Source organism: Sapajus apella, unplaced genomic scaffold (assembly GCF_009761245.1).
Source record: "Sapajus apella isolate SASKATOON/1434 unplaced genomic scaffold, GSC_monkey_1.0 scaffold26, whole genome shotgun sequence".
In the NCBI taxonomy this organism is placed as follows: Eukaryota; Metazoa; Chordata; class Mammalia; order Primates; family Cebidae; genus Sapajus; species Sapajus apella.
The window spans coordinates 16,527,663-16,554,462 of record NW_022436966.1 but is presented as its reverse complement, the minus strand read 5'-3'; positions in this window follow the sequence as shown (position 1 = coordinate 16,554,462).

Here is a 26,800-nt window from a genome sequence, read left to right as displayed (position 1 = left end):
CCACAATGGTTGAACTAATTTACCCTCCAACCAACTGTGTAGGTGTGTTCCTATTTCTCCATACCCTGTCCAACATCTGTTGTCTCCAGATTGCTTAACGATCGCCATACTAACTGGTATGAGATGATATCTCAATGTGGTTTTGAATTGCATTTCTCTGATGACCAGTGATGATGAGCATTTTTTCATGTTTGTTGGCCTTATATATCTTCTTTTGAAAAGTGTGTGTTCATATCCTTTGCCCACTTTTGAATGGAGTTGTTTTTTTTCTTGTATATCTGTTTTAATTCTTTGTAGATTCTGGATATTAGCCCTTTGTCAGATGGGTAGATTGCAAAAAATTTTTTCCATTCTGTTGGTTGCCAATTCGCTCTAATGATGCCTTCTTTTGCTGTACAGAAGCTCTGAATTTTAATTAGATCCCAATTGTCTATCTTGGCTTTTGTTGCCATTGCTTTTGGTGTTTTAGTCATAAAGTCCTTCCCCATGTCTGTGTCCTAGATGGTTTTGCCTATGTTTTCTTCTAGTGTTTTTATGGTGTTAGGTTTTATGTTTAAATCTTTAATTCATCTGGAGTTAATTTTAGTGTAAGGTGTCAGGAAGGGGTTCAGTTTCTGCTTTCTGCACATTGCTAGCCAGTTTTCCCTACAGCATTTATTAAACTGGGAATCCTTTCCCCATTTCTTGTTTTTGTCATGTTTGTCAAAGATCAGATGGTTGTAGATGTGTGGTGTTGCTTCTGGGGCATCTATTCTGTTCTGTTGGTCAATGTGTCTATTTTAGTACCAGTACCATGCTGTTTTGATTACTGTAGCCTTATAGTATAGTTTGAAGTCCAGCAGTGTGATGCCTCCAGCTCTCTCCTTTTTGCTTAGGATTGTCTTTGGTATGTGGGCTCTCTTGTGATTCCATATGAAGTTTAAAGTGATTTTTTCCAGTTCTGTGAAGAAGGTCATTGTTAGCTTGATGGGGATAGCGTTGAATCTGTAGATTACTTTGGACAGTATGGCCATTTTCACAATATTAATTCTTCCTAACCATAAGCATGGAATATTTTTCCATCTGTTTGTGTCTTCTCTTATTTCCTTGAGCAGTGGTTTGTAGTTCTCCTTGAAGAGGTTCTTTACATCCTTTGTTAGTTGTATTCCTAGCTATTTTATTCTCTCTGTAGCAATTGTGAATGGGAGTTCGATCTTGATTTGGCTCTCTGTTTGTCTGTTGTTTGTATATAGGAATACTTGTGATTTCTGCACATTGAGCTTGTATTGTGAGAGTTTGCTGAAGTTGCTTATGAGTTTGAGAAGATTTTGGGCTGAGACGATGGGATCTTCTAGATATACAATCATGTTGTCTGCAAATAGAGACAGTTTGACTTCCTCCTTTCCTAATTGAATACCCTTCAGTTCTTTTTCTTGCCTGATTGCTCTGGCTAGAACTTCCAATACTATATTGAATAGAAGTGGTAAGAGAGGGCATCCTTTTCTAGTGCCTGATTTCAGAGGGAATTCTTCCAGCTTTTGACAGTTCAGTATGATATTGGCTGTAGGTTTGTCATAAATGGCTTTTATCATTTTATTATAGCTTCCATTGATAAGTAGTTTATTGAGAGTTTATAGCCTGAAGGGCTGTTGAATTTTGTTGAAGGCCTCTGCATCTTTTGAGATAATCATGTGGTTTTTGTCTTTGGTTCCATTTATGTGATGGATTATGTTTATGGATTTGCATATGTTGAACCAACCTTGCATCCTGGGATACAAGTTAGTAGGGATGAAGCCTACTAACTTCAGGCCAGTATCCATGATGAACATCAATGCAAAAATCTTCAATAAAATCCTGGCAAACCGATTGCAACAGCACATCAATGTATACGTTCAAGTGAAACCTGATGCTTCTTTAGAAAACACATCTAGCCAATCTCAATAAAAGCAAACTTACTAGTTTTGTGATTTGTTTTCAAAGGTGTTGTATTATTATTGCCTTTTAGATATAAAAAAATCCAGATATAGAATATTGCCTTTGAGTTGCTTTGTTAGTGGTGGGGATGAGTTGAAATGAACTATGGAATTTTAGAACTAGAAAGGATTTAGATTGCTCAATAAAATCCCTACATTTGTTTAGATAGAAAAACTTTTGGTGACCCAAATTAATGTAGTAAAGAATCAGGGTGGTAGAAACACCATTGCTAGAGCCCAAATCTCCTGTTGCTTAGTCTCTAGCCTTTTCTGTACTCTTATTTAACATTCCTATGGTTGTTTGTGCTTATTGCGTTTATTATGGCTCATGAAAAAAAATACACATTGGAGTACCATCTTACTTTGTTAGGCATTCCTGAGTATGAAGATATATATGTAAATAGTAATTCCTCCTTTCAAACAGAAACATCCTGAGATCTATGCAGAGAGGCTTCCTGCCTGGGCCCTACTCTTTGCATGGCACTGGTTTGGAGCTCCTCTAGTCATGCACCTCTCCACAGGAACCTGAAGATTCACTTTTTGACCACTTGTTTGTTAACTCAAACTCTTGAATTTTCTCCCTCAACTTAGGGCCTGAACTTCTTCACTGAACATGTCTTCCTGAGGGTAGAGTACACCTCTGGTATAAAGAACCCCAAACTGAGGGATGATTAAGAAGTAGTTGATTGTGAATGGAGCTTGGTCGAATAGGTTGGAGATTTTATATGCATGCACGCTAAGAATCTCACTCTGCAAAACAGTACTGGTGGTGTGAAGAGAATGTAGCAAGCAGGGATCTAGAGGCTGGGTATCTCTCACAGCACCCTTTTCCAGTAGAGTGAGAAATTCAAGGATCATAAACTTGTACCTGAATTAGCTGGGCATTAAAACTGGATATATTCATCAAGACAAGAGATGGAATAGATTGCACAAAATAGTTTACCAGTTCAATTTATACATTTTAAACATTGACACATATAGCATGGGGTTCCACTTACCCTCTTATATTGAGCCCACAAGTGTTAGAAGGGTATTCTCTAGGAGATGTGCCTTTAGTTATAAAATTAGCACAAATTCAATTTCATCTTCTTGTTTGAAGTTGTGTCTATGACTTATATATTATTAGGAGAATTTAAAAGGATAGCTTCTTTCAGTTGAGTCAAACTTGACTTTTGAGAAATTGTAGAGCTGACTAGCATCTGTGGAACTGCCCGAGGCAATTTAGTGGGAATATTTCTCTTCTAAAATGATAAACAGATCTAAAGGAATTATAATAATAACCTCACTGGAAAAACAACATTAAAATACAGGCTATGTTAGTTTTAATCCATGTGCTGAAAATCATGTCCAGGATCTGACTATAGGGTGATAAAGCTACAAAGGGATACTGAATTCACAGGATCAACAAGTCTCACGTATTTAATTCAGAGTCCTGAGTATAATAAATAAGGATCCTCAAAACCGAATTGGAGATATTTGTAAAAGCAAGCTTGAGAATATGAAATACCCTAATTCTCCTAAACACTCAAGGCCATTAAATGCAGTCTCTTTCCATTTGCCAAAATAGATCAGCCTTCACTTGCCTGGAAACACTGTATTGACTACAACCCTGAAAAGTGCCTCATAGTATGACATGCGTTCCACTAGAATTTGCTCCTACAAATCCTCATTCATTTTTGGACATTTTCAGGGATAAGTTTTTCAGCATAGATTTAGTGGAGAAATGTTTCCTATTCTTTGAGAAAGCATCATATCAATCAGACGAATGGCATCATCTAGCTATATGCATTGGCAGGAACCTGAAGAGCATATAAGTAAATCTTGAAGATGTTAGACCTAGGAAGCAGCTTATTAGACTGGACGAGAATCTTTATTGATGGCCCTCACCCATCAGTCAGATCTCAATGTCTTTGCAAGCATGTGATCCTAATGGTAAATTTTGAAGCTTAGGCATGATTATCTAAAATACATTGGGTATAAAACTGAGGCAGATATAAGAGGATTCAGAGAGGTGAGAAAATCAGAATGAACTTCCTTGGAAAGACCAGAAAAGCCACTATCTGATGGGCTTCTCAGAAGCTTCTAAAGAGCACACTTCTGGAAGGTAATAGGGAATGCACTGGTCAGTAGTAGGGAGGGAGGCCGTAGCATATTTGAGAAGATTGGATTTGGTTATTATCTGTAGGTCAGGAAGGTGGGAAATAATGCCATCAAACTGGATTCCTTAGTATAAATGAGGATGATGAATTAAAGAAATTCAGAGGCCTCTTAGGTTTATGGTGGATAAGTTGCAGCAGTGAATACCATGGTTTGTTTCACTAACCCTTCTACCTAAAGCCTTTTCAGGTACTGTGTTTCTGTGACTTACACTATACTCTTTTGGAGAAGTGAGGGCATAAAAATTTCACAAAAAATGGAGAATCATTTTACAATGTGGAACCTGGACAAAATGGGAGATCACAATGAATCTGAGCGGTGCAGAGAGTCATGAGCTTTTCAAAGACAATGTCTTATGCTTCTTTGAATTCTAAACATTGTGAATTGGCTCTGAGACATAATAAATGATAAAAGAAATTAATGGAATGAGTTAATTACATAATTAAAACTTATTTATTTTATATTTATTTTATAATTTTTTTCAAATTTTATCTTAGATTCAGAGTGTGCATGTGCAGGTTTTTTTCCATGGGTATATTGTGTGATGCTGAGGTTTGACATAGGAGTGCTTCTCTCACTCAGATAGTCCACACAGTGCTCAAATGTTAGCTTTTTAACCCTTACTCCCAGATCTCCTTCATGCTTCTAGTAACCCCAGATTCTATTGTTGCCATTTTTACATCCATAAACATCCAGTATTCGGTTCTCAATTATAAGTGAGAATGTGTGGTATTTGGCTTCCTGTTTCTGTGTGAATTCACTTAGGATAATAGCTTCCAGCTGCATCCATGTTGCTGCAAAGGTTATGATTTTATTATTTTATGGTTGAACAATATTCCATGGTGTATATGTACCACATTTTCATTATTCAATCCACTGTTGATAGGCACCTGGGTTGATTCCATGTCTTTGCTCTTGTGAATAGTGCTGTGATGAATATAACATTGTGTGTTTCTTTTAGCAGAACAATTTATTCTTTTGGATATACATCCAGTAATGGGATTGCTAGGCTGAATGATAGTTCTGTTTTAAGTTTCTTGAGAAATCTCTAAACTGCTTTCCACAGTGGTTGAACTAACTTATATCCCCACCAACAGTGTATAAGCATTCACTTTTCTTCAGAGGCTCACCAGCATTTGTTGCTTTTTATATTTATTTATTTATTTTGAGATGGAGTCTTGCTCTGTCTCCTGGCCAGGCTGGAGTGCAGTGACATGATCTTGGTTCATTGCAACCTCTGCCCCCTGGGTTCAAGCGATTCACTTACCTCAGCCTCTGAGTAGCTTTGACTGCAGGCAGGTGCTACCATACCCGGCTAATTTTTGAATTTTCAGTAGAGACTTTCTTTTGCCATGTTGGCCTGGCTGGTCTTGAGCTCCTGACTCATGTGATCCACCCGTCTTGACCTCCCAAAGTGCTAGGATTACAGACAAGAGCCACTGTGCCCAGCCTTTACTTTGACTTTTTAATAATAGTCATTCTGACTGGTGTGAGATTGTATCTCATTATGGCTTTAATTTATATTTCTCTGAAAATTAATAATGAGCATTTATTCATGTTTTTTGGCCACTTGTATGTCTTCTTTTGGAAAATGTGTATTCCTATCCTTTCCCTATTTTTAACAAGATTATTTATTTCCGCTCATTGAATTATTTCAGTTCTGCAGATTCTGGATATTATGCCTTTGTGATATGCATATTTTACAAATATTTTCTCCCATTCTGTAGGTTATTTATTTAATCTCTTTATAGTTTCTTTTGCTGTGAAGAAGCTCTTTAGTTTTAATTAGGTGCCACTTCTCAATTTTTTTCCTTGCAATTGCTTGTGAGGACTTAGTTGTAAATTTCTTTCCAAGGCTGTTGATCAGAATAGTGTTTCCTAGGTTTTGTTCTAGGATTCTTATAGTTTGAGGTATTACATTTAAATTATTAATCCATTTTGAGTTAAGTTTTGTATAAGATGACAGGCAGGAGTCTGGGTTCATTCTGCACGTGAATAGCCAGCTATCCCAGCACCATTTATTGAATAGGGAGTCTTTTGCCTATTACTTGTTTTTGTCAACTTTGTCAAAGATCAGATGGCTATAGGTGAGCAGCTTTATTTCTGGGTTCACTGTTTTGTTCCATTGGTCTATGTGTCTGTTTTTGTACCAGTAGCATGCTTTTTGGCTACTTTATTTTTAGTGTAATGTAAAGTTATATAATGTGATACCTTTGGCTTTGTTCTTTTTGCATAGGATTGATTTGGCTATTTGGGCTCTTTTTTGGTTCCACATAACATTTAGAATTTTTTTTTTTCTAATTCTATCAAAAACGACATTGCTAGTTTGACAAGAATAGCATTGAATCTGCAAATTGCTTTGGGCGGTAAGGACTTTTTTTGAGATGGAGTCTCACTGCGTCACCCAGGCTGGGTGGCATAATCTTGGCTCACTGCAATCTCTGCCTCCTGGATTCAAGCACTTTTCCTGTCTCAGCCTCCTGAGAAGTTGGGACTACAGGTGGCTGCAACCATGCCTAATTTTTGTGTTTTTAGTAGAGACAAGGTTTTACCTTGTTGGTCAGTCTGGTCTTGAACTCCTGACCTCAGGTAATCCACCCACCTTGGCCTCCCAAAGTGTTGGGATTACAGGTGTGAGTCACCATGCCCAGCCAGGAAATTTTAATGATATTGATTCTTTCACCCCATGAGCATAAAATTTTAGAAAAATTGTTTATGTCATCATTATTTCTTTCACCAGTGGTTTGTAGTTCTCTTTGCAGAGATCTTTCACCTCTTGGTTAGATGTATTCCCAGATATTTAATTTCTGAGTGTGTGGCTACTGTAAGTGGGATTGTGCTCTTGATTCGGCTCTCAGCTTAAATGTTACTGGTGTTTAGAAATGCTACTGATTTTTGTACAATTATTTTTTATCCTGAAACTTTACTGAAGTTAATTATTAGTTCCAGGAGCCTTTTGGTGGAGTCTTCAGGATTTTCTAGTTCTAGATTCATATCATCCACAAAGAGAGATTGCTTGATTTCTTCTTTTCTGACCTGGGTGCTTTTAAATTTGTCTTACTTGATTACTCCGGCAAGGACTTCCACTGTAATGTTAAGTAGCAGTGGTGACAGTGGGGATATTTTTCTTGCTGTGGTTCTCAAGGAGAAAGTTTTCAACTTTTTCCATTTAGTATGTTATTGGCTGTGGGTTTGTCATAGATGGCTCTTATTATTTTGAGATATAGCCCTTTGATGCTTAGTTTGTTGAAGATTTTTATCATGGAGCAATGCTGAATCTTATTGAAGGCTTCTTCCATGTCTCTTGAGATAATCATATGGTTTTTCTTCTTAATTCTGTTTATGTGGTAAATCACATTTATTAATTTGAATATGTTGAACTAACCTTGCATCCCAGAATTGAAGCCTACTTTATCGTAGTGAATTATTTTTTTGGTGTGCTGCTGGATTTCATTTGTTAGTATTTTGTGGGATTTTTTGCGTCTATGCTCATCTGGAGTATTGGCCTGTAGTTTTCTTTTTCTTTTTTGGTTGCATCTTTGCCTGGGTTTTAGTATCAGGGTGATGCTGGCTTCATCAAATGAATTAAGGAGGATTCCCTTTCTGATTTTTTTGGGAATAGTTTTAGTGGGATTGGTATCAGTGCTTCTTTGTACATCTAGTCGAATTTGGCAGTGAATTAATTTGGCCTGAGGCTTTTCTTGGTTGTTAGAAATTTTATTACTCATTCCGTTTTGGGACTTGATATTGGTTTGTTCAGATTTTAATTCTTTCTGAATCAACCTTGGGAGGTTGTGTGTTTCCAGGAATTATAAATTTCCTGTAGTTTTTCTAGTTTGTGTGCATATTCATAATAATGTCTTAAGATCTTTTGTATTTATATGGAGTTAGTTGTAATGTCACCTTTGTTTTCAATTGTGCTTATTTAGATCTTCTCTCTTTTTTCTTTGCTAATCTTGTTAATTATCTATTCATTTGTTTTTTCCTTTTAAATAACCAACTTTTGATTTCATTGATTCTTCATATGGATTTGTAGGTCTTAATTTCATTCAGTTCCACTCTGATTTTAGCTATTTCTTTTATTCTGTCAGCTTTGGGATTAATTTGTTCTTGTTTTTCGAGTTCCTGTAGGTAAGTTGTATCATTAATTTGAGATTTTTCTAACTTTTTTTGGTAGGTGTTTAGAATTATAGCCTTTACTATTAATGGTGCTTTTGCTGCATCCAAAAAGTTTTGGCATGTTGTATTCCTGTTTTTGTTTATTTCAAAGAAGTTTTTGATTTCTGCCTTAGTTTCATTGTTTACCAGTTGTCACTCAGGAGCAAATTGTTTGATTTCCACTTAATTATGTGGTTTTGGGAAATCTTATTGATATTGATTTCTATTTTTATTCCACTATGATCTGAGAGTATTTTTTTAATTTAAAAAATTTATCGAGACTTGCTTAATGGTTATGAATTTTTATGGTCTTGGAGTATGTTCCATGTTCAGATGAGAAGAATGTATACTCTATGGTTGTTGGGTGGAGTGTTCTACCAATGTTCATTATGTCCAGGTTTTCTAGTGTCAACTTTAAGTCCAGAATTTCTTAGTTTTCTGCCTCAGTGATCTGCTTAGTAGTGTCATGGGTGTGTTGAAGTCCCCCAGTATTAGTGTGTAGCTGTCTACATATTAGTGTGTAACTGTCTAAAAGTAGTTGTTTAATGAGTTGAGTGTGTATATATTTAGACTTAATTATGTATATAATATATAAAATGAATATTATTGAATGAATTGAATATCATTATATAATGTCCTTTTTTGTCCTTCTTTACTGTTGTCTTAAGATCCATTTTATTTTATTAATTACCTCTGCTCTTGTTTGTTTTCCAGTTGAGTGACAGATATGTCTCCAACTCTACTTTGAGCCTATGGCTCTCATTATGTCTGAGATGGGTCTCTTAAACATATCAGATGAATGGGTCTTGATTTTTTTATCCAACATGCAAGTTTGTGCCTTTTAAGTAGGGTGTTTAGACCATTTACATTCAAGTTTATTATTGGTATGTGAGGTTTGATACTGTCATGAAGCTGTTAGCTAGTTGCTTTGTAGTTTCTATTATGTGGTTGCTTTATAGAGTCTGTGAGCCATGCATTTTAGTGTGTTGTTGTGGTAGCAGGTATAGTTGTTTTGTTATCATGTTTAGAATTCCCTTAACCATCTCTTATAAGGTTGGTCTAGTGGTAACAAATTCCCTTAGTACTTACTTGTCTGGAAAATATTTTATTTTTCCTTGCTTATGAAGCATAGTTTTGTAGAGTATGAAATTCCTGTAATTTCTTTTTTTTTCAAGGATGCTGAAGAAAGGTCTCCAATCTCTCCTGGCTTGTAAGAATTTTGCTGAGAATTCTGCTATTAGCCTAATGGGGCTCCCTTTGTATGGGGTCTGCTCTTTTTATCCCCACCTGTAAGATTTTTTTTTGATTTAACATTGACCTTGGACAATCTGGTGACTATATGCCTTGATGAGGTTCATTTTCTATGGCATCTGGCAGATGTTCCCTGGATTTCTTGTATCTGAATGCCTCTAACTCTCTAGCAACATCAGAAATTTTTTTCTGAAATTATTCCCTTAACTATGTTTTTCAGGTTGTTTACTTTTTCTCTTTGTGTCTCAGAAATGCCAATAACTAGGATTATGCTTTACCTAATCCCATATTTCTCAAAGACTTCACTATTTTTTTTGTTTTTTGAGATGGAATCTCATACTGTCACCTGGGCTGGAATGCAGTGACCTCATTCCATGTGGTCATTCCATGTGGTGATCTCAGTTCACCACAACCTCTTCCTCCTGGTTTCAAGCAGTTCTCCTGTCTCAGCCTCCCAAGTAGTGGGGATTACAGGTGCCCACCACCATGCCCAGCTAATTTTTTGTATTTTTAGTAGAAACAGAATTTTACCATGTTGGCCAGGCTGGTCTCAAATTCCTAACCTTGTGAATCACCCACCTTGGCCTCCCAAAGTTCAGAGATTACAGGCATGAGCCACTGTGCCTGGCCCATTAAATTTTTAAGATTCTTTTTTCCTTGTCTTTGTCTGAATTAGTTTGAAAGACTAGTATTTAACTTCTGACATTTTTAGTTCAATCTATTGATAAAGATTTTAATTGTATTTTGAAAGTGGTTTTTCAATTCCAGAAGCTATGATTGATTGATTTTAATATATTTATCTCTTCATTTATTTCCTGGAGTGTTTTATAAATTTATTTTTGTTGATTTGCAATGTTTTCTTAAATCTTGTTGAGCTTCCTTGTAGCCTATGTTTTGAATTCTTTATCTGTCATTTCTAAGCTTCCATTTTTGTTAGAAGCCATCGCAGGAGAGCTAGTGTAATACTTTGGTGGTACTGCTATTATACATTTTGCATTACGTGTGTTACATATATATATAACATATTCTGATTTTTCATGGTGACAGAATTCTTTCACTGGTTTCTTCTCATTTGGAAGTGCTGACACTTCTAATGAAGTTCTCTCCCTTGGCCTGGGTTGCTTGGATTCCCAGTAGAAAGATGAGTCACAGAAGGAAACTTTCTGCATCTTTCATGTAATAGGGCTTCACTCACTTTTATCAGCCAGATGCTATCACAGAGGCTGTTTGACCACATTTTCCACCTTGGGATCTGGGATGTACTTCATGATTTCAGTGGAATCCTATATTTCTTCTTGAATTAAAGTTCAGAGAGTTGATCTTTATGCACTATCTTGCTGCTTCCAAGTAGTGGAGGCATACTAAATGCCCTTACTCTGCTACCTTGGGGGAAAGAAGAAAATAGAAATCAACTAAAATTTAATATTAAGACTAAGTTCTAATTTAGTAGTCTGTGTGAATGCAGAAAAAAATCTAAGAAGGTTTATGCTACACGAGTACCTATTATGTACTTCTATGTAATTGTGTAAACATATACAATAATAATAAATATTTTATTTGCTTATACATTTTAACTAGCTATATCTTAACTACATGTGTCTCTATTTTCAGTAATACCTATTGGAGGATGAGAAAGAGAATAGACAAGGGCCACTAATAAAACAGTAGAACTTGAGGTTATTTGTTTAAAGTAAAAACACATTATATTCTTTGGAGAAATGGTTTTTATTGCTTTAGTTAGGAAGAGAGCTTGGATTGCTTCTTTGTTTTGGTCCATTGTGTTTTGGTTCTGGCAGAGGTTTTGTTGTTATAATGGTCTCACTGCAGTACTTAAACTAGAAATAGCAGGTGTAAGAAATGACGACATTTTCTCTAGGAACTGTGATGATAATAAAAAAAAAATTCATGTGCAGTTGAAATAATTGGAGTTTCATGTCAATACCGGATCCTGAGAACATACTAATTTATTAACAGATCTCTCTCTCACATACCACTCTTCTTCAACCTCCATAATTGCCTAGTACAATTATTATTGTTCTAATTTGTAGATGTCACCTCTTATTTTTATGTCATAGAGTACTTTGCTGTCCAAACCTAGTCATTACATAACTTCCAGCTCCATCCCATAGACTGAGAGAAATGTTCATTTACAACCAGAGCTTAATAATTTATGCTTCTTATCACATAATTTTCTTTCAATTTTATCAGGATTTTCCTCCAAAATCATCAAAAATTTCACTAGATCCTGGGACTCAAAGTTTGTAAGAACTTTTGTTTATGTGTTCTAGAAAACAGTGACCACTTCATTATGAACATTCAGAAAACACACAATAACAATTTGGCATCCAATTAAAAATATACTTTTAACATCTGATTAGTCTCTATTGAATTTATTTCTCACCCAAATCTATTATTTATGGAGGAGAGTAAAGGAAAAAATAACTTCTTTTTTGTTCAGTACACCCTTTTATGGTTTATCCAAGCTACTTAATTTGGTGCTTACATTTTGAGTACTGCACTTGGAGATAATGCAACTTACAAAATACCCTGTTTGTTCAGAACGTTTATTTGGAATAAATTAAATCTCCTGAAGGCTTTGCTGTTTTCTTTATCATGCCTTTAGGAGATTTCTTGGTTCCTGTTAAGGTACCCAATGCTCCTTGTTAGAAGTTTGATGTATAATGCCACAAAACAATTCTAGGATAATGTGGGGAGTCTTCATAATGTCAAAGAGGAGTTATATTTATTTATAATGAAACTAGCTATTTATTTTAGATTTTAAGCTTATTTGTCACTTATAATTTTCTGTTCAATCATGTCACTTAAAGGAAATGAAAACAGACATAATATGATTACTTAACACCATTTAAGAAGAAGTCATGTAAGTTTAGTAAAACAAATTTCAAAATTGCATATGAAATTGTACAGAATTTTTGTCTGCATATTCCCTTCTTTAAACGCTGAAACAGTACTACAGCTGATGGCAGTTAATGAGAAATGTTTATTAAAGAAATCTACTTACTAAACATGACCTAATCTTGTCCTGTTTTTCATGCTATTTTTAAAATCTGCAAGCATACAAGGCTTTTGTGAGCTTCTAGTACAGATCAGGCCCCCGAAGAAAAGTACGTGGGCAAGCAATGAAGAAAGCTTTATAAGTGGCTGGCTTGCTGTGAGCTGCTCATTCTGATCATCAGTGTTCTTAGGCTCAAATCTGAGACTAGAGGTAAAATAAGAGGATGAACACAAGAGGGCTAACATGGTAAACTTCAGCAGCAAAACAGTGGAGAAGGAACACATATCCTTAATGAGATATTCCATACCAAACCTAAGATTAGACATGCTATGTCTAATCTTGTCATGTCTTTGGCATGGATATTTCCCCTGTTTCACAAATAAGATGAAACAAATTCAAAAATAGAAAGATTTAGCTAGCTTATTCATTCACATTCCTTACTCTTCTTTCTTATATTCTTCTGCATTCTGTATTCTTTCATTTGTTTCTTTATATTGAAATCAGAGTTCCTACAGTGGCACAATTGAAATTTGGATTGCTTTATTCTTTGCTGGATAAATGGAGGTTGGGCTTTCTTGTGCGTTGTGAGCTGCTTAGCAGTATCCCTGATTTTTATTCATTATATTTCATACACATGACTTTTCTGTACCCTAATTGTCACAACTAAAAGTGTCTTTAGATATTGGCAAATATTCTCCAGGAGGTAAAATTACCCCCAGTTAAGAACCATTGTACTAAAAGGAAAAGAAACTGTATTAAATTAGGTGATGCTGTCTTTTTTCTTAAATCTCAGTTGCTTAAGACAATAAAAATTTAGTTTTTTATTACATTGTAGGAAAGCACAGACATTTTCGGTCAGATAGTCTACCAGAATATGATGAAGAAATTTAAGCTGTTACATCTTACGGATGTATCTTCTTTAAGGAGCTTCAAATCCTTTCCATTCATCCTGCAGATGAGAAAAGAGACTAGAAAGAAACACTTCCATTCTTAAATTACTTGGGATAGGAATAGATATATAAGTTTTGCTTTTTATCTTCCATTAAGAAAAATATAGATGTACATAAACTAGGAAGTCTAGTCCCTAGAAAGGCAGTCATTTCAAAGCAATTATCACACCTAAAGAAAAGTAGCAAAAGTCTTTGGGGGCAGAGATGAGGTGGCACTTAGTGTTTTTTGTTGCATAGAATTGAAGTAGTTTGCACTTCTTTGTGTGCTCCCTGAGTTTGGATGCTGATAGAGGCTTGGGAGAGACACTAAACCAAGGGACCACTGGACAGAGAATATTTTAAAATATTTAGCCTGAAGGGAAAAACTTCTCAGAAACCTATAGATATTATAGTTCTATAAATAGACTGATTACGAACATATAAGTTTGAGCCTTTCAAAATATATACCACATATTTTAGAAGATTAAGAGTCTTCATAAGGCTTGTAAACCCACATAGTTGTGGAAACGCCAATTTAGGCTATTTAAAATGAATTTTTTTCTGATGTAGGGACTATGAAGGCCTGATGAAAATGTGAAAAAACTTGAAATAAAAGGAAGATGGACTTTTGAAAGCCAGAACATTTTCTCCTTAGGAGTAACCAGCAGTGTAGGTCTTGATTTTTGAAGGCTGACTGCCTCAGCAAGGTCTTTGTTACACGGTCTACAGAGAGCTATCCATGGTTCTGATATTTTATTCCCAACTTTTTTGCAATGAAGGGCCACTATCTTTATTCTTGACCCAGAATTTGTCTCGAATATTGTCCTCCTGGCTTTAACTACCCTTTACACTACAGTCCACTGAACCAAAATCAACCTGTAAAGCCATTATTACACCGTAAACAATTTACAACTTAATTTCCAATAAATTCATGCCTGTTGCCTGAGTTAATAAGTACCTAGTCTAATCTTCATATGCCCTGGAAATGCCCCAGAACTACATTCTTGTTTCTAACTGCATTAATTATACAGCATGATAAGATACATGTATTGTGCATATAGCCAATGTTTAGGGAAGTACTTTTACAAGGAATCAATAATTATTGTCTAAGTTAAACTAATTTTTATGGTTGTGACTGTTAAAGTATTAGAGAATAACTTAGAGATAAAGCTAAGTTCAAAATCTAAATTAGTGATAGTAGGAGATATTATTGATGTGGTTTGGCTCTTTGTTCCCACCCAAATCTCATCTAGAATTGTAATCCCCACAGTCCGCAAATGTGGAGGGAAGAAGCTGGTGGGAAGTGATTGGATCAAGAAGGCAGCTTCCTCCATGCTGATCTTGTGATAGTGAGTGAACTGCATGAGATCTGATTTTTTTTTAAAAAAAAATAAGTTCTGGGATACATGTGCTGAAGGTGTACATATGTTACACAGATATACATGTGCCATGGTGATTTGCTGCAGCTGTCAATCCATCATATAAGTTTTAAGCTCTGCATGCATTAGGTATTTATCCCAATGCTCTCCCTCCTCTTGTCCCCCACACCAGGAGAGATCGCAGTGTGTGACGTTCCCCTCCCTGTGTCCTCTGGTTGTCTTCTCATTGTTCAACTCCAACTTATGAATGAGAACATGCAGTGTTTGGTTTTCTGTTCCTGTGTTTATTTGTGGAGGGTGATGGTTTCCAGCTTCATCCATGTTCCTGCAAAAGACATGAACTTATTGTTTCTAACGGCTGCAGAGTATTCCATGGTGCATATGTGCCACATTTGCTTTATCCAGTCTATCATTGATGGGCAATTGGGTTGGTTCCAAACCTTTGCTATTGCAAATAGTGCTGCAATAAACATACATGTGCATGTGTCTTTATAGTAGAATGATTTATCGTCCTTTGGGTATATATCCAGTAATGGCATTGCAGGATCAGATGGTATTTCTATTTCTAGATCTTTGAGGAATCACCACACTGTATTACACCATGTTTGAACTAATTTACCCTCCCACCAACAGTGTAAAAGCATTCCTATTTCTCCATAGCCTCACGAGCATCTGTTGTTTCCAGATTTTTTAATGATCACCATTGTCACTGAGGTGAAATGGCATGTCATTGTGGTTTTGATTTGTATTTCTCTAGTGACCAGTGATGGTGAGCTTTTTTTTATGTTTATTGGCTGCATAAATGTCTTCTTTTGAGAAGTGTTTGTTCATATCATTTGCCCCCTTTTTGATAGGGTTGTTTGTATTTTTCTTGTAAATTTATTTAAGTTTCTTGTAGATTCTGGATATTAGACCTTTGTCAGATGGATAGATTGCAAAATTTTTTTCCCCATTCTGTAGGTTGCCTGTTTACTCTGATGATAGTTTGTTTTGCTGAGCATAAACTATTTAGTTTGATTAGATTTCATTTGTCAATTTTGGCTTTTGTTGAAATTGCTTTTGGTGTTTTAATCATGAAGTTTTTGTCCGTGGCTATGTTCAAATATGAATGATATTGCCTAGGTTTTCTTCTATGGTTTTTATGGCTTTAGGTCATATATTTAAGTCTTTAATCCATCTTGAGCTAGTTTTTGTATAAGGTATAAGGAAGGGGCCCAGTTTCTGTTTTCTGCGTATGGCTAGCCAGTTTTTCCAATACCATTTATTAAATAGGGAGTCCTTTCCCCATGGCTTGTTTTTGTCAGGTTTGTTAAAGATCAGATGGTTATAGATGTGTGGTGTTATTTCTGAGGTCTCTGTTCTGTTCCATTTGCCTATATATATATGTTTTGGTACCAGTACCATTCTGTTTGGTTACAGTAGCCTTGTAGTATAGTTTGAAGTCAGGTAGCATGATGCCTTCGGCTTTGTTCATTTTTCTTAGGATTGATAGGATGGTTTTATAAGTGTTTGACAGTTCCTTTTTCACGTGCTCTCTCTGGCCTGCAGCTACATAAGACGTGCTTGCTTCAACGTTCATCATGATTGTAAGTTTCCCGAGGCTTCCCAAAGTCATGCAAAACTGTGAGTCAATTAAACCTTTTTCCTTTATAATTTACCCTGTTTTAGTCAGTTTTTTATAGCAGTGTGAGAACAAACTAATACAATTATGAAAATAATGATTTAGCTGTAAATTTATACTTTTGCTAATTGTTTAAGTTTCTCATCTTTGTCAGTAATCCCAATGGATTATATATAAAAGTTGAAGTGCTTTAAATGATTAAACAATAACACATTTGAACAAGAAATATTTATTAAAATAATCTGCTTAGCAAACATGACCTAACCTTGTATATCCTACATATACATGATGTATTCATCATATATGTATGCATATATATGATGTATATATGATAAATATATATATGGATATATGTAGCAGGTAATGAAACTATAAGTGCTATCTTGATACTCATTATTTCGCATGATTCCATGTAATGTGCATGTTTCACTCTGGCAATGAAGAAAGAAAGGATAAGAGATCAGTTTTTGGTATTATACTTTGATTATTTTCTTCAGTGACCTTTAAACATACAAAGTGTACTTTTTATGCCAAGAACACAAAGCACAGTATCTGAACAAAGAAGAACTGTATTTTTCAGGGTTGATTCCTGTGAAAGAGTAAGTTTTAACAGCCCAGGGCACAGATAAAACAGCCTGAGGAATATTTATCAGGCAGGCTTGCAGCATTTGAGCTGACTGGAAAGTGTAATTTTGCTACTCAATTAGAATCAAATTCTAAATCAAGAAAACTAGATAAATTTCTTAAAAATGTTAAACAAGACACCTCTTAAGTGTAAGGAACTCTAATTCTTTATAAGAATTAGGTTAAATCAGGGATTCTCAAGGGAAGGAAAAAATTTATATACTGCCATGAGAATGGTATACCTAAGACACTTTATTTTCCTTGCATCTGGGTTGACCTTTTACCAGACAATAGTTTCTAGGTGTTTTATTTAATATAAAGTAAATCTGAATATTTTAATTTGTGTTTCATTGGCCTAATAATATAGTACAGTATTAAACAATACAACATGTAAAATCATATGCATAATTCCCTTGCTAGATTCTCCAGAGAAATCAAAAGAAACTGATAAATATAGAAATATTTCTATTCTTAAAGAGACATTCCTTTTTATGTAGTTAAGAGCCATGACATTTGAACATGGGAAGGGAAAATTACAACCTAAGTGGTATGAACAAAACATATTCATTGCAATTTTTTAATGTTGACCTTTTCTACACCAGATACTGTTGATCATCTAAGGAAATTTATAAAATTTTTGGCCCATTTTTTAGTTGTTTGAATAGTAGATATAACTTGAAGCTAAAAATAGTTCTCAAGCACTAGGATAATCAGTCTCCTTTGACAGTAATCCTAGATTATTGATTGTTTGATTTAAGCTTTGCAGACTGCTTTCATTTTGCCCATCCACACATTTGGCAATTTTTGTTGTTTATCCAGTATATAGCTGATCTTCAAAGGCCTAACGAAAAGAAAATAATTTTAAAGAATGATATTGTTCACTTTTTAAAATCTGGTAATATGTGGCCATTTTCTTCCCTATGTGTCTGTATTCTTTCTTAATTGTTTTTAAGACCATGTTTTACAAACTTTAAGTACATGTGAGAATCATGTATGTATCTTGTTAAAATGTAGAATCTGAGTAGCAGGTCTGGAGTAGAGCCTGATATTCTGTGTTTCTAGCAAGCTCCCAGGTGATGCTGATGCTGCTGGTCTGCAGACCACATTTCTAATAGTGTAATAGTGAGGCATTGGTCTACTATGCAATCATGATGAAATAGTTAACCTTATTTTAGGACCTACATTTTCACAATGGAAATGCAGTAGGGACAAATGTCTTATTATGATTAAGAGTATGAGTCTTGTGTCAGGTGACTTGAAATTGACTTCCAGTTTTCTCCTTTCCTTATCTCTAAGCTGCTAAACCTTTCTATACCTCAGTTTTCCATTATATAAAAGTGCATAATATCTGTTTCTGCTTCATGGAGTTGTGCAGATTATATAAGATGAAGTTAAAGTGTAAAGTTTATAAAGTTCCTTGCCTACTGACTGGCAGGAATGTAGTTAAGTACTGTAAAATATTAGGTAATTTATTATTTATATTTGCAATTTCTGAAGTTGACGGGGCTTTAAAAAATATGTAGTGTTACACTTTATTATTCAAGCTTGAAATATTGAAACATGCAAAATAAACTGAGTTTCTCTGAATCACTAAGTGTAGGGAACCAGCCCTACATCACCTGTGGGTACCCCATGTTTGGTGGGACAAAGGAATGAGAAAAAGACAGATTAAAGGAGTAAGTGGGACCAGGAGGCCAACACTTATTACTTTGGAGGAGACAGGGAAAGCCCCAAGCTCTGATCATCCACACTGTTTATTGGTTATAATCACTTTGATCTATAGGGTATGGGTGGAGTGATGGTGGAGTGAATCATTGAGCCGGAACTGGTGTGTCATCCTAAGGACTGATAATAGTGGTGGTTTGTGAGTGTCACAAAACAAGAACACGTGGTTATCTTTAGCTTATCATCTATGTACAGCTGATGGAGCACGGGCCTTACAAGGAGCCTGCAAGCCTGGCTGCATCATAGTGCTATGAAGGGGTTTATGTCCTTGAGTACAATGTTTATGATAACAAAGCCTAGGTCACCCTGAACTGGAACATGAGGCATGGAGAGGCCTTCCTCCTCAGAGGCCTCCTGTGGCCTTCCGCAATTTGTTGTTCTTTGTTTATATGTTACTAATAACCAATTTATGTAGGCACTCTGCGGGTCCTTTCTCCTTTGCTGCTTTTCCCAACAGCTAAGCAAATATTTGCTAATAAACTGAATGGTAACATATTAGAGGTAAGATCTGAGAGAAAACCTGGAGGGATAAAGACAAGTGAAACAAAGCTCTTTATTTGTACAAAGCAAATTAAACTGAAACAAACCAAGCATATGCCTTATTACTTAACAGATATTTATATTTAAAAAATAAATTTCTATTCTTCCAATCATCAGGTTATTTGTGATATTTTAATTTATAATACCACTTATATAATTTTAGAGACATTTTTAGAAGAGAAAATCTTCAAGTGAAAATAGAAATTTATGGCATAACTCTGCAAAAGAATAATTTCTTGGCAGATAACATCACATTCTTTTATACTTAAACATTTCTTGTTCATCTTGAATTGGGTGTCTATCACTGTCTGACCCTGAGAATCAAGAGACATGTATTTTAATTCTATTTCTGTGACTCACCGATTGTGGGTTCTTGAGGAAGTCACTTAATCTATCTCTGGCTCAGTTTTATAAATTATAAAATATCTATTTTTTCTTCCAATCATTAGATAGGGTCCTGGCTATTGATCAAAAATGTGTTGTTGAATATTATCAGTATGAGTTCATAATAATAGCACACCTTCAGCAATTGATTAGGACTATTAGAAACTTAAGCTCTTTGTGTAGGGAATCCTATGTCGTGACTTCTGTGATAATAGAAAGTAAGAACTCATTTCTTTGTGTTAAAAAGATTGAGAAGTTGGGTAACAGCTGTCAACATTATGCACGCTACATAATTAACTATACATGTGTAGGCTCCTGTATTTTCTTTAAAAAAATGTACACCACACCATTGTAAAATATTAAGTTTATCTCCAGCTTAACTTTTGAAAATAAGTTTTAATTTTATTAGGGTGCATATGCAAATTGTCTATGAGGTTTTCTAAAAGATTTTCTTATAACTTGAGTTGGGATTATCTTTTCATTATTTCATGCCTCTATGACTTTTTTTCTTACTTATAAAATGGCATCCAAATGCAGACATGTTAATAAATAGAAAACATATGGTCTTAGTAAAGTGGATTCTTAATTTTTTGTAAGAGATAGATTAATGGTTACTGACTCAGATATGTTTCTACAGGAAGTACATTTCAAATATATAGATTGTGAGGTTTCCTATCTCCCCAAAGATTTCCTTCCTAATCAAGATCAAGATTTACCTAACAAATATTTATTTTCTTTGAAGTTGTAAAAGTATTAAGAAAAATGATTTTTATTAGTTCTCTCAAGTAGAGACTACCGAAACTATTTGGGCATCTTCTCCTTATTTCTTTCTAGAGCTTCTGCATATAAGCTTCATTTACCTATTGAGAATGGTATTATTTCAGCATTTTTCATGTGCCTGTTGCTGATTGTTTCTGAAGCCCTGTCCCTTTAACTGCCATCTGTCTCTCTGTGGGTCATTCAGGAACACCAGAGCTAGTGCTTATAACTTTGACCCAACATAATAGTTGATGCAAGTGTAAAGCATATTTTAAAAGGAAACTTGAGCATGTGGAAGAGAAAGCACAACAGCTCTCTAGGTGTATTCCTACAATAATGCTGTCAATTTAAATTCACACTTTTAGTCAAAGTAAAGAACTAAAAGGTGTTCTGGCCTCCTAAATGAAGCTCTTTTCTTAATTTAGAAAGCTTTGGGTTTTAAATATTTTGTTTGAAATGTGTCAAGTAAAAATGCCAGCATTGTCTAAGTCTATGTAATAGTCTGTGAGAAGGAATGTTTAGGAGACTTCCTCGCTTAGAAATGTTTCTCTTAGCACATCAGCAGTCTACCTGGCCTCTAGATAACATTTCAAAAGACGCCTTAGCCAAATCTCAAACCAGATAGTAAATGATAAGAATAGATATTTCCTTAATTTTCTTAAAGATAAACATAGGCTTTGTTGTTTAAAACTGGAGTTGTCTGAAAAATAATTAGCAGACATAAAAGTAAAAGAAGAATGAAGCCCATTTCAAGAAGTATTAATTATAATTGCCTTTGTAATAACCATGAAATTCACTTTCTTGCTTGATGCAGATACCAGAACTTTTGACTGTTGTGAGGGAGTACACAAGTATGTGCCCAAAATGTAATTAGGAATAAAAGATCTCTATCAACAAATCACTTTTATTTGACACCTCACTGGTGAACATTGAGTTCTGACAGATTTGAATTTAGCATGTGAATGTGAAGAATGTCAGTTTGGTAAATGCATAGGGAAACATTGTTTTGTCACACAATGATGATCTATTGAAGAAAGCAACCACTCTACCAGAAGACTTGATTTCTTTGATGTATACGTATTCACTGGGACAGAGCTTGACAGCTGTTTCATTTAGGAAAAAACACAATTAATGATGAAATTCTTAAAGTATAGCTGCAACTGGCTTTTAGAATCAAACGTGGGCCCAATTTGAGCTAATATTGGTACACAGACCCTGCAGCTCTCATTGCTAGACTACTTTACATAGTCCACAGGAACAGCTGTATGACTTGCCTCTATTCTGTGAGCTGGCTTTGATCGGAAATAATTTCTGTCACATAAACAATAATTTGATAAGCTTCCTATGTTCCATGTTTGTACTATGATGATAGCTCATCCCCTTGGAATTATCAGTGGGATGACTGGGCCCTGAACACCTGCTCAATCAGTGTTTCTTTTTATGAGGCACTCTATCCCTTGGAAAGCAGGGCCATTTACTACTCAAGACAGAACCTGAGACAAAGCATTACAAATCATAACTTATAATAACAAATGCTAATACTAAGATATTGCAATTCATTCTTCAAGGGGCTATTTTTCAAACGTGCCTTTTTTTTTTTTTAAGACTGGTTTTTCTCCTTGGCAAAGTGAAGGCCTCTTCCCTGTACTGGGCTCTAACATCCTCCTGGGTGGAGCACTGACATGAGACAGTCAGAAAAAGACATGTGACTACTGTGGTCTGAGGGGCTATTTGCCTTGTAGCTTTTAAAAGCAAGGTCAGAGTTTCTGGCATTCTTTTCACAGTTGTACTTCAACTTGAGATTCACAGAACAAATCACAACCGCAACCAAGTCTTGCGTTCCATATACTGGCCTCTGCCTGAGGCAGCCATTTTGTCAGTCTACATTTTACCTTCTCTGAATACATGGGGAATGCAGTTGCTCCTAAATGAGTGCATAAAAATTTAAAGGCAATAGTCAGAAAAGATAGTTTGTTAAAAGAAGGAAAATTTATGAGAAGACTTTATTTGTAAAACGAAAAAGAACCTGGGCTTTCACTTTCCAGGAAAATTTGTGAAGTGCTGTTTTCTTTGATTGGCACATCATACCTTAAGTGAAATTGAGGAATTGAAGCAAGTCTCTAAGCATTGTAGGCAAAGTTATCAATCAGAGTTGTATCTCACACAGAAACAAACTGTCTTATTTTGTGTGTGTTTATAGATAATTTAATTTTTGCCTTTTGAATAATGAATGTGAAAGCTTCTACTTTAACCCACTTCGGGTTTTGGTTTCTTCTGCCACATTTGTGGCAAGTGCTTTGTTACAACTGGAAAGTGGTTTTTGCTCACTTTCTTCTTGTACTCCATTTATAAGTCAAAATCAAAGGTATCTATTTTTTAGCAAGTAACCAGAGCCACTCTGAAAACTGAAAAGATGAAATCATTGCTAAAAACTGAGGGAGTCAACATGTGATAATCTGAGAACCTGCAGCTCCCAGGGCAGACATTAGGGCTGTCCTGACCGGTCCACTAATCCCCAACCTCCATAGCTGCAAGCCTCCTATTTGCCAGGCCTGAGAGAAATGCAAGATGAGTAAAGGAGAAGGTTACACAAACGTATGGGAGGGTAAAGACAGCATCAAAATCATAATGCGATGAGTATGCAATGGAACTTGGAGTCCAATGGTTCAGTATTTTTTAAAGTGTTATCTGAGGCCTGCCTGGAAGAATAACCACTCCTCTCCATTGAATCAGGCTCCATGCAGTTGTAGGCCTAGGGCACAAGCACATCAGGGGATTTTTAAATACATGTTAATATTTGAAAATCACTGATGCTAACCCAATGTTTCTTTAAGAACTATTGATTTAATTTGTTTGCATCATCACCAACATCGGAATAAATAGGATTTGTTGATAATTTAGTTTTTACAGGGCATTGTGCTTTATAAGATTTGTCTTCTTTAACCTTCACAATCATCTGTAAATTAGAGTCACATAAACTATTGTAAGTAAAAGGAAATAGGCATAGAGAACTGAGGAATTTTTCCAAGGTTACAACAATTAGGGACAGAATCAGAATTGAATCTATCTTCTGACTAGAGTCTTCACTCTTGAATACTTGCTAGATTAAAAAATAAGCTATCTGTAGGGACTCTAAAATAGGGTGAATAAATAGGAAATGTTAAAAAATACCATGAACTCAAATACCTGAGAGAGAGTCTGGAAAGCTTAATCTCATCTAATCGGTTGTAGTAACAGAAACTTTGGACTTAGTCATGAGTTAGAAGAAAGGGACATGGGACATAACTAAGACCCTCCTATGTTCTCTAAAAATTTCCTAAGGAACTTGGAATCTGCATTGGCAAATGTCAAGTGAAAAACTACTAAAGAGTTTTTTGAGTGATTGGGAAAGATAATTTTTGTTCCAAATTTAGAATTCTCATTTTCTTAATATTCTCTCCATTCACTTTCTTAGATTCTGCTCCTTTCGCTGAAAGTACCTGGTATAATTCTACACCACAGGGTTAGATTAAAAAAAAAATTGCATTAGGCCATAAAATAATCCTACTGCCCTGAAATGATTAGTGTGCAGGAGATCCAGCACAAAATGATTCGAATAGTTCAAAGGAATTATAGCTTAATATGAGCATAGTTTTGAGTTAGTTCTTTCTATAGATATGCCCTCTGTTCAAGGAATTTATGCTTTTGTAATATATGTGACATCATCAATACATGTTTATTATAGGACTTTGTGGTAAGTCCTCTGTGTCACTCCAGGGCTTTTGCAACTAAAGCCCCAAGTCTTGTTGAGTGTCAAGGAAACTAGTTACAAAATTGAGTCTGACAGCTGTTAATATTCCTGTTCACTGAAAAAGTACATTCTGTTAGCATGAGTCACATAGGACACTCTGTGAAAAAGTGTTTCCTGATCACAAACATTTCAGAAATTCCATATGATACTCTGCTCATTGCAAATTTACAATGCTTGCTTCAGTGTATTAAACGTTAGGAGAAAGTCTTTGTGAAATTAACTTTCTCTTTGCTAAATCTAGAATTTCACAAGTTTATTTGACATAGAACCCTTTTTTGCATCTATTTCTTACCATAGTGTGGAATTAATAATTAAATACTAATGGGAAAAAACTCTATTGGTATTTTAATATAATAATAAAGTATTTGTTGGGAGTATAATACCACCTCCTTCCTATCTCTTTCCTGTCTTGCAATTTGTTATGAAAAGTCATCTTTCTAGCTCTTCAGATTTATTATGATGGATAAGAAACCTCCTTAGGTCCTGTGGAAGCAACAATAAGACTGCATTTTAGTGAATTTTTTTTTAGAAAATGTGTAAATGGAGCATTTAAAAATATAAGAGAAGATTTGAAAGATCATCATGAAATGACACCAAAATACATTTAGTATATGTTTTGTTAGTAAACACTATATTAAATAGTGGCCTGTGATGAAATGAATTGCAGTCATAAGTTCAAAATTTAGAATAATGTAGATGTTAATACCTTGGATACCAGAGTCAGAAAGACCTGGTTTCAAACCACAGCACTCCACAGTCTTATTTTTTGCCCTGGGACTATTTGTCTCACCTCTTCATTTGCAAAATGTGGTTGAAAATGCCTAATTTATAAATGTGTAAAAATGGTGTGGATGTATTCTGTGTAAAAAACCTTGAGAGAAAAAATTATGGAAGTGAAAATATAAAAAAGACAATGAGGCCAGTTGATATCTTACTTAAAATGAGCACATTTTACTTTTATGTGTGTATAAAACATATTTTATTATGTTGAAGATATAAGTTGTTTCTACATGCTACTAAACACCCCGATGAAAAATTAAAACAAAATTAACCAATCACTGCTAATTATATAAACAACCAGATGTTTGACATTGAATAAACATCTGGTTCATGAATTAAGTCTTTTACTTTTCATATGCAAGTTTGCATAATGCTGATTGGTGTATATTTCTGTAAAAATTTTTCTTTCTCAAAGTAACAGGCATGTGACTGATACAAAATAAATAAGGTCTGAAGCAGGGAAAAAATTCTAATTTTAGGTTAATTTTAATCTCAGAATTAATATTTACTTTTCAATTTCATATCCCATTCAATTAATTGAAGAATAAATTTTAATTTTATGATATACCAAGTCCCACATTAGGCAATATGGACTTAAAAATAAACAAACAATGTAATCCTGTATGGTGATACATTATATTAGAAAGAAAACAAATGCCTGCAACAATCAAAAGTTAACATTAGCATTGAAGTAACATCAGAGTGCCACAGGCATACAGCAAGTAGCTACTTTGCCCTCTTCTAGCTAGAGGAATTGGGTAGGAGAGGAACTGTCTAGGAAGGTTTCCAAGATAAGATGATATTGGAGTTGAGTAATATTGATATATAGGTGTAAGCTGAATGGAGGAGGAGGTTATGGACATTCAGGGAGCGCATGGATTTGCCCCTGGAGCTTTAGCTCCACATGTAGGCTGCTTGAAAGATGAGACAAAAAAGGCAAAATTCTAACTAGCTTTCTCTTATAGTCAGTGGGAGTGATGTGCTTCTACACAGGATGTGAGGGTAGGAGTGTGGAGGATGGATTGTTTAGGGAGATAGATAACCAGTAAAAAGTATGTAATATTCATCTGGGATCATAAAATTCATACTTTAGAAGAGGACTGGTTGCACACAAATAGACAAATGAACTAAAAGCAATCTGACTTGGTGCTACCAAGAATGGAGAATGAAGGATAGTAAAGTTTGCAGATGTCTTTCAGTTTCTGTTGAGCGACAGTAAGTATTGGCCTCTCTGTGTAAGATAGGAAAGGAGAAACAAACAGCTGTGTGGATAAATACGGTGAATTTGGTTTTTGACATCCTGTATGTGAGGTGTACAAGGGAGATATCTAGAAGATCTCAAAAATAAGTGGTCTGGTTTGAAAAACAGATTTTGCAGATGATGAAATTTAATCAAGAATAAGAAGAAATACTATAAACATTATAAACACTGAATTAAAATTTCACCTATAGGTTTATATAAACAGTAGCCCAGAACACCAGTGTGGTGGGCATCTATTTTGAAATTTATTTATTATAAATTCAATGAACTAATGCCTTTGGATGATCAAAAAATTGGAAATAAAGACTTTGTTATTTATGCCCTGGTGTAATCTGTGAGCAGGGAAGCCAATGCTGTTTTATGTGTATCTTAGCCAAAACGACATGATTTTGTGGATTACTTTCTAGAGACTATTTCATTCTAAGTAGAAGACTAATGATGTGAGAGGTGTTATGTATCCTAGAGTCTATTTGT